The 9,286-nt window shown below is 45.2% G+C and overlaps 1 non-coding gene across 1 annotated transcript; it reads left to right on the top strand.

The window, feature by feature from the left end:
* Positions 1 to 3,734: 3,734 nt before the first annotated feature.
* LOC121290253 lies at positions 3,735 to 3,891 on the top strand. Its single transcript, XR_005945734.1, has one exon. It is a non-coding gene; the product is annotated as a U1 spliceosomal RNA (small nuclear RNA).
* The last annotated feature ends 5,395 nt before the right edge of the window (positions 3,892 to 9,286 follow it).

Genomic DNA, 9,286 nt, shown 5'->3' with positions numbered 1-9,286 from the left:
TTGATAGTGGGGGATTCATTGTGGGGGCCATTGAATGTCAAGGGGCAATAGTTAGATTCTCTCCTGTTCAAAATAGTAATTGCCTGGCACTTGTGTGGTGCAAATGCCACTTGTCAGCCCAAGCTTGATTTTGTCCAGGTTTTGCTGCATTGGGACATAGACTGCTTCAGTATCTGTGGAATCATGAATGATGCTGAACATTGTGCAATCATCAGTGAACATCCCTACTTCTGACCTTATGATGGAAGGAAGGTCATTGATGAAGCAGCTGAAGATGGTTGGACCTAGGACACTATCCTGAGGAACTCCTGCAGTGATGTCCAGGAACTGAGATGATTTACCTCCAACAACCACAACCATCTTCCTTTGCGCTACGTACAACTCTAATCAGAGGACAGTTTTCCCCCAGTCCTCATTGACTTCAGTTTTGCTAGGGTTCCTTGATGCCACATTCAGTCAAATGCTGCCTTGATTTCAGGGGCAGTTACTCCCATCTCACCTCTGGGGTTCAGCTCTTTTGTCCATGTTTGAACCAAAGCTGTAATGAGGTCAGGAGCTGAGTGACCCTGGTGGAACCATCAACATGAACCACAATGAATGGCTCCTCCAGCTCTTCCTCCAATATCCATTCAAGATGGTTTAAGATGTCCCTCACCTGGGATCAGGTAGGAAGCATACCCTACCATACCATACTTTTGATCCTGCTTATAACTCTCTCTAACTATTGGCTCTCCTACAATCACCAGATTACAATTCCACGACTCTTACCTTTAGACAACCTTCTGAAAGGTGACATGATCAACATTCTGGCTGCCTTATCCTCACAGATAGCAAATACATTATACTGAGTGGAGAGGAGGAGTTAGGTTTGGTCTGAGGCTTTTCCAGTATTTGATTTCCATTTATTCATCCTATGGAATTATGTTTGAATTCTGTAAACAATTGCTTATTTTATCAGTAGCTTCTCCTTCTTTTACTGTTTTCTGACATTTCATTCAAATAATAGTTAACATTTCCTAGCTTTTCAGATGGGAAATATCATTTACCTAGTTTCTTTTGATAGTGATTTCAGTCACAATGAAAAACAATCTCACCAATGTGATAATAATAATAATAATTATTATTATTATTACCTGGGCCTTTTCATAGCTGTTATTTTCCTACATTGATGGATATAGAGCATCCTTTATGCTATTAAAAGCAGTTCAATTTTTTCTTACCTTGGCTAAATCTTAAATTTAAAGCTGCCATTTGCGGTGGTAGAAATTCACTTCTTAAAAATTGGACTTACCTTCCTTTGGCATAGTCAATGAAAATTGGATATTTATTTCTGGGAGCAAGTTCTCAAACCTAGTGGAAGTTTAAAGTAAGTCTCTAATTTGTTCTGAAATGGAATTAGAGGAAATAGGTCTCACCTTCTGCCCTACATATGATGAGTTCCAAATTTAATGCAATTCATTGGGAATGAGTCCAGCAGAGTTCAGGCATTTTCAGATCTTGGTGTGAAGGAGGGAAGGAGAGAAATAGAAAGTGAAATGTTCTGGGCCATTTTCATAAACCTGTTAGCAGTTATCTGAATTGTAAGATCAAATAGTCTGTCTGCTCTCAAATTTGAAAGCATGTTGAATTTTACTTGTACAGATGACTTGAAAGGGGAGTCTGGTTTGTTCTTTATAAAGTGAAAATTGAATTTATCAGAAGAGTTTGTCATAGGATTTCCCTGCTGATGAGGGGACCATAAATGGAGAGCAAGAATTTGCATTTGCGCAACAACTCATCACATGCTCAAGGCAGCACTTCACATGCTAATGAATTACTTTTGAGCTGAATTCACTATTGCTATGTAGGTAAGTGTGGCAGAAATTTGCACACAAGCTCCTACAGTTACCAGTTATATAATTTTTTGACCAGAACACTGAAGTTCCCTGCTTTTCTCTGAATACTGCATGGTATACATTACGCCTCTTTAAACAGCCAAGTTGAACCTTTCGTGTGATTGACAGAGTCTTCTTTCTTGGTTGCATTTATAACTGAGTGTGCAAATAAGTTAATTTTGGCCTGTATACATTGCATTTACAGTGATGCATTTTTCATTTCTTGAAGGAGATTGGAACGTCTGTTCTGCCGACCTCTTCTGGTGTTGCATGTGTCATAACTAGATGGTAGTTGTTAATTCTCTTTGTATTACTTCACATTTTGCCATATTAGCACACAAAAGGACCATGAGAGGCTTGAAATTCAACTTTGATGCTGTGCAAAAGACGTGATAAAAAATCAGCAGCCTGTTTTACACTACATGTAGTTTTCTTTCCTATTGTGTGTTTTATGTTAACTCAAGTTGAATTCCACCACCTTGCTGTGGCTCTGGAAAATTTCTATTCACTTTCAACACAAAACAGAATTTCTGGGCGAAGGCCAGGAAATAACATAGGGATCAAACTGAGAATCTCCTGGTCGATATAGCTCAGCATTACAATGCTTGCCCGATATAATAATAAATTAGTGGTGGGCCGGGGAATGTCTGTGGGAGTTATATAGATGGACCTCCAGAAAGCATTCAATAAAGTCCCTCATAAGCTACTATTAGCACAGTTGAAGCCCATAGAATTGAAGACACATTATTGACTGGGTTAGAAAATTGGCTGGCGATAAAACAATAGATGAAATTGTAAGCAGTGTAGATGGAAGCATAAAAATTCAAAGAGATTATTGATAGATTAAGTTAACTGGTAAAATTGTGGCAAATAGATTTCAGTATGGGCAAGTATGAGGTTATCCAGATTGGCCACAAAAGGTTGATCAGAGTATTTTCTAAATAGTGAAAAGCTAGAAACTTTGGAAATCCAAAGAAACTTGGTACACAGATTATGAAAATGCCACGTACAGGTACAGAAAATGATCAAAAACAACTATTGGAATGCTAACCTTTACATGTAAAGGACTAGAATAGGAGGAGGAAGACATTAGGTAATACAGATTACCAATAAGCCACACTCTCAATGTTATCTGTTGTGTTTTGTTGATTTTTTAGAACCTTCGGTCTGAAAAGCAATTGTTCACCTCCACTCTTTTTCCTGTCAGTCAGTGAACTTCATATCCATGCTGCCACGGTTACTTCTATTCCATCAGCTTCAACTTTGATGACAAGCCCGTAATGTGACACATTGTTAAACGCCTTTTGGAGCCAATATCACATCAACACATGACATTCATCAACCCTCTCTTGTTACCTCATTACAAATCTTAAGCAAGTTAGTTGCATACGATTTGCCCTTAACAAAGCCAGTCCGGCATTTATTAATTAGTCCATATTTGCCTAAATAACTTAATTTTGTCCCGAATTATATTTCTGAAATTTTTTCCACCACTGAGGTTAAACTGATTGACCTTAGTTACTGGGTTTATTCTTAGAACATTTTTTGAACAAGGGTGTAACACCTGCAGCTCTCCAGTCCTCTGGCATCACCTCCGTGTATAAGGAGGATATGGCAGACTAGTGTGTGGCTAGGAATGTGAGAATGGAGGAGTGGCTTCAGATTGAGAGTACAGTAGCATAGTGGTTATGTTACTGGACTAGTAAGTAATCACTATAAACCTGGGCCCATGATCCAGAGATGAGAGTTTAAATCCCACCATGCCTGCTGTTAAAGCTCAGATAGCCAGGCAGTGAAGAATAGAACACTGGAGCCAAATCTTTATACATTTAGAAGCTTTCATTTATGGAGGTATACGTTGTACATAATGCAGAGACCTTGATCATGAAGGAGGTTCTCCCAGGACAAGGCTAGCCCATTGCACTTCGGGTGTGCTGACGCCTGCGATGTCCCCAAATGCGGGATACTCAACTGCAAAATTTGTGGTAGTGGGGGACTGCGTTCACGTTCTCCCCTGATTTACAATTCAAAAATAGACAATCACAATTCCAACCTGCTCCCATGATCAGAGGTGAATCCTCATTTAGTGTCCACCATGTGAATACAATTAAATACCCAGTTTACATGTAATTAATGCAACAGGGGAATTTAAATTTGGTTAGTTAAATAATCTAGCCTATATGCACAGGGGTTGACACTCCACGTTTTGGGCAAGAAAGGTTGATTGGAATTCATTAACAATTATTGCATCATTAAAATGGTACTTATGCAATTAATTACCAGACTTAATTTTCTGTCAAATCTGACAGGCAATTAACGTGCAAATGTAGCAACTTCATAAAGATCAAGGGCTGGTTAAGGGAGAGATGATGTTTTTGCAAAGTTAACAGTTGACTGGCACAAATTGGTCAACAACTTGCAGTAATTTGCAATTCAGGGAGTTTCTCTTCATCACTATAAATTGTTGGACAATTTGCATGTTAATAGCAATGTGCATTCATTGCTTGATATTCCTTGTGCATGATGCTTTGGAAAGATAGGGAAGTGAAAGAGGAGGAGGGTAGCAGTTTTGATTAAGTAAAATATTAAAATGCTTGAAAGAAAGAATGTCTTTGAGGAATCAAAGAGAGAGGGTGGAATTTTCCTTGCCCATTGGCATCGGGCATGCTTGGCAGTGTGAGTGGACAATGTGGCACGAAGACCAAAAATTGAATTAACGACATTGTGAAAGCAGTTTGTAATCGCCCATTCCTCTTGTCAATGGCAGCCCACGTTTCCCACCGTGGTACATCAGGAAACTCATTCTGATAGATCTGTATATCATTATAAGCTCAGCTCGCTGGAATCATCCCCCCAGACTGGATCATCCGAGCATGTTGTCATGCATTCACAACAGCACATATAAGGTGTGCTTATGTTGGGGTGCACTTTGAGGGGAACTCGGAGGTCAGTACACAGTAACATTGTTCAGTGCTTGCCAGGGTTGCCTGTTGGACTTAAAAGGTTGGGGCACCGTGCATTCAGGTGAGGGCACAGGCAAGTCGCTTTTTTCCTGGCTGGCTGACAGCATGGTTCCGCGGTAGGGGCTGCCCTGTGGATGAGGTGACTTGGAAATGGGGGGGTGGGCAAGGGCTGCACTGGAGTTGAGATGAATTGGGGAGGGCAAGGGCTGCACAGTGTTTGATGGTTGTGCACAAGCATGTGCGGGGTGGGGGTCGGAAGTGGCTGCACATTAGGGAAACCTTGTATAAAGTGACCATTCCTCTGCAGCTGAGACAGTTCAGATGCAACCACATTGATATGTTTGAAGTTGAGCCTCTAGCTTATCTGCACACCCTATAAATGCAGAGGCATGAAATTGCTACCAAATGCTCCTGAAATTTTCACCCCTCGGGCACAGACTGCAAATTAATGAGCGATTTAGTGGACTACAGAAGAATTGAATGACTGAGCAAGTTGTACAATCTCCTCGCTGAAGCTGGCCATGGAGCAGTCACTGCTGGAGGCACTCATAACCCCTTGCAATGTCATCATCCGGTTTGGACCAGTCTCCCCCAAGGTTCAAGCTAACAGTGCAGCCTTGCAGCGTGGGTTAGGAGAATGACCTGAGCTGAGAGCACAGCATGCAGTCCAGTGGCCAAAGCTGCTGCCAATAGATCAGGTGGAGTGGGGTGGATGTGGGTGGGGTCTCGGGCAGCCACGAAGCAGTGACAGCACTCACTGGGATGCATTAAGGGGCCTTCAGACTTAACCAAGAGAGGTTCTTTGAACACCCAAGCAAACCCATGCATCTCTCTCTTTGATCCTGCAGGAGGAGTACATCAGCAGCATGGAGCCTGGTGCCCTAGTTGTATGCCTCATGCCGTACAAAGAGCGGAGATAAAAGAGAAGAGTGCGATGTAGCAGCTGGGCTGGGCAGAGGGAGGAGCAGAATCCTCAGGAAGAAGGGGTGGTACATTTTACATCAGTGGCTCCTTTCAGGGCTCCACATGTGACGTCTGTGGGACATTGCAAGCCTTCACCCAAAAATGGGTCCGTGAGGTCATGGCTGCCATCTTCACGAAGGCACACAGCTTTGTGCATTTCACCCTGGATGTAACAGCGATGGGATTTGCCCAGATCCCGCGTTTCCTACAGGTGCAGGATGCTATCAAGTGCACTTGCTCAGATCTCTGTCGCAACAAGCAGTCAACTATGTCAACTGCAAGAGCTTCCATTCACTGATGTTCAGCTGGTGTATGACCACCACAAATGCATTCTGCAAGTCCCTGCACGGTTTTCAGGGAGTGTCCATGACTCCTACATTCTCACTCGGTTTCAGATCCCTGATATCTTCCTGAGTCCAGAGAGGCTAAGGGATGGTTTCTCAAGGTCAAGGGCTACCCACAGAGGACATGGCTGATGACAAGTGGAGGCGGTGGCCTAGTGACATTATCACTGGGAACCGGGTTCGACTCCCAACACGGCAGATGGCGGAGTTTGATTCCAATAAAAATCTGGAATTAAAAGTCTAATGATAACCATGAAACTATTGTCAATTGTTGTAAAAACACATCTGGTTCACTATTGTCCTTTAGGGAAACCCTCCTTACTAACATCTGAGGGCTTGTACCAAAATTCAGAGAGCTGTCTCACAGACTAGTCAAATAACAGCCTGGACATAGTCATACTCATGGAATCATACCTTACAGGTAATGTCCTAGACAACACCATCACCGTCCCTGGGTATGTCCTGCCATATCGGCAGGACAGGTCCAGCAGAGATGGCGGCACAGTGGTATATAGCTGGGAGGGAGTTGCTCAGGGAACGCTCAACATCGACCTGGAGTCTCATGGCATCAGGTCAAACCTGGGCAAGGAAACCTCCTGCTGATTACAATGTACTGCCCTCCCTCAGCTAATGAATCAGTGCTCCTCCATGTTGAACACCATTTGAGGAAGCTCTGAGGCAAGGGCGCAGACTTCAATGTCCATCACCAAGAGTGGCTTGGTAGTACCACTGCAGACTGAACTGCTGAGTCCTAAAGGACATAGCTGCTAGACTCGGGGGTGGAATCATCCCAGATTTGTGCTAAACAAAGTTTTACCTGCTGGCCACGATGGCGGGTTTTCACACTGTATCGACCCAAACCCACCACATTACTTATTCATTCCGGGAACATGCTAGTGCCATGGAGTGGGGGGGGGGGTGCTCTTATTCGCCCGCCATACCATCACTTCGCTATTTCGTCATGCCAGGCACCACATATAAAATACAGATGCAGTGAGTGCTTCCAGCCCAGGACTGCAGCAAAGAAGACATGGCCCCGAAAGGCAAGAATAATGCAGCCCTTGAGCGCCTTTTGGACGCTGTGGAGTCCCACTGTGATGTCCTCTACCCCCACTTTGGCTGATGGAGGTGCAGCTACATTACCACTCCGGCTTTGTAGGCGATGGCAGTGGTGATCAGTGTCAATGCTGCACAGAAGAGGTTGGCCATACAATGCAGAAAGAGGATGAATGATCTCACCTGTGCAGCCAAGGTATGGCAACCATCTTATCACTCTAAACTCACAGGCTCAAGCCCATCACACAATCAGTGGCATCTCACTTATTGGCAGTTCAAGGGACATCACTACTCACTCTCTCTCTCATATGCCCTCACATGTCCATCTGGCCTCATCTCCTCTGGAGACTGCTTCCTCAGCCCTCACCATCTTGAGGCGACTTGCACAGATCAGCATGTGCCTCCACACAAACCCTCCTTCCTCAGTACAGCTCTCGTCCTGCAGCCTCTTCTCTTGCCGGAGGCAACTTCTCCCCCTTCCCCGAGCAAGCCCTATCCCTGCAGCCACTGAAAAGTTGCCCACATATGGCTGATCTGGTAGGTAGAGACCTACCCGTGAGCCCCCTTAAAAGTGATGTAGTGCTGTCTGTGAAGCCTGCCACTGATGACTGCAAGTGCTGACCGAAGCAAGATAGGCAAACAAACCTTGAAGTCCTGAGCAAAGTGCAGCCTGCCAGGTGCCTGCCTTGTAAATGCTGTTGTGAAACACGCGGCGTGTTTTCCTGCCAATGTGAACGGACGATCCAACGGTGGGGGGGGTGTGTGGTGAGTCCAGCAGCTGGCCTTACAATGACATGCTGATGCATTACAATGAGGTTCCCGATGTCCGATGGTGGGGAATGTGGCCTGCCATTGGTGGGCGGAGCGGACGATCACAAACTGGTTTCATGATGTTGTGAAATCGATTTTTGGCCTTCTCTCCATATTGCCCGCTCACACCACCAAACACACCTAACACCGGCAGGCATGGAAAATCCCAACTTGGGTGTACGGCAGGTGGTGAGGGAACCAACAAGAGGGAAAAACGTACTTGACCTCATCCTCACTAGTCTGCCTGCTGCAGATGCATCTGTCCATGACAGTATCGGTAAGAGTGATGACTGCACTGTCATTGTGGAGACAAAGTCCCGCCTTCATATTGAGGTTACCCTCCATTATGTGTTGTAGGTCTACCACCCTGCTACCACCATCACACATTCACTGGCATCTCACTCACTGCTTGCTCAAGGGACAGCACCACCCATTCTCACACACATACCCTCATATGTCTATCTGGCCTCATCTCCTCTGGAGACTGCCTCCTCAGCCCTCACCATGGGTTCAAGCCATCAGGAAATAGACCAAGGTTCATGACCAACACTCACCAACATGTGATGGATACTGGTGGGGAAGACACCTGGAAGTTCCCCTCCAAACCACTCACCATCCTGACTTGGAAATATATCACTGTTCCTTCACTGTCACTGGGTTAAAACCCTGGAACTACCTCCTTAACTGTACTGTGGGTGTACCTACACCACATGGACTGCAGTGGTTCAAGAAGGCAGCTCACCACCACCTTCTATTAAGGCTATTAGGGATGGGCAATAAATGCTAGCCTAGCCAGCGATGCCCACATCCCATAAATGAATTAAAAAGAACACCCACGTAGGGTCTCAGAGTGCAGCAGAGAGAAGGTACCACGAGGCTTGTGCTGCAACTCGTACCTTGGTGGAGCAAAGCTTTGGGATGCTGAAAATGGGGTTCCGGTGCCTGAACCGGTGGTGGAGCCCTGCAATATAGACCACAGAAGGTGCCATGCATCGCATTTGCCTGCTGCGCTCTTTACAACCTGGCGCTGCAACTGGGAGAGGAGCTGGCTGAGGAGGAGATGCAGGAACTCGGTCTCTCCTCTGATGAGGAGGACGTCGATGGGGATCAGGATGAGGAGGTCTTCGAAGGCAATGATGATGGTGGTGAGGAGGCCATCGCACTGGCCATACGAGGCAGGCGCACTCAGGAGGCCCTCATAGCTGCTAGTTTTGTGGAGGATGATGATGACATGCAGAGAGGAGACACCATAGATCGTCACATTGCATCTGTGAAC

Source organism: Carcharodon carcharias, chromosome 17, assembly GCF_017639515.1.
Source record: "Carcharodon carcharias isolate sCarCar2 chromosome 17, sCarCar2.pri, whole genome shotgun sequence".
Classification (NCBI taxonomy): Eukaryota; Metazoa; Chordata; class Chondrichthyes; order Lamniformes; family Lamnidae; genus Carcharodon; species Carcharodon carcharias.
Note: the sequence above shows the minus strand (reverse complement) of the source record. Positions and strands in the feature narration are given on the sequence as shown.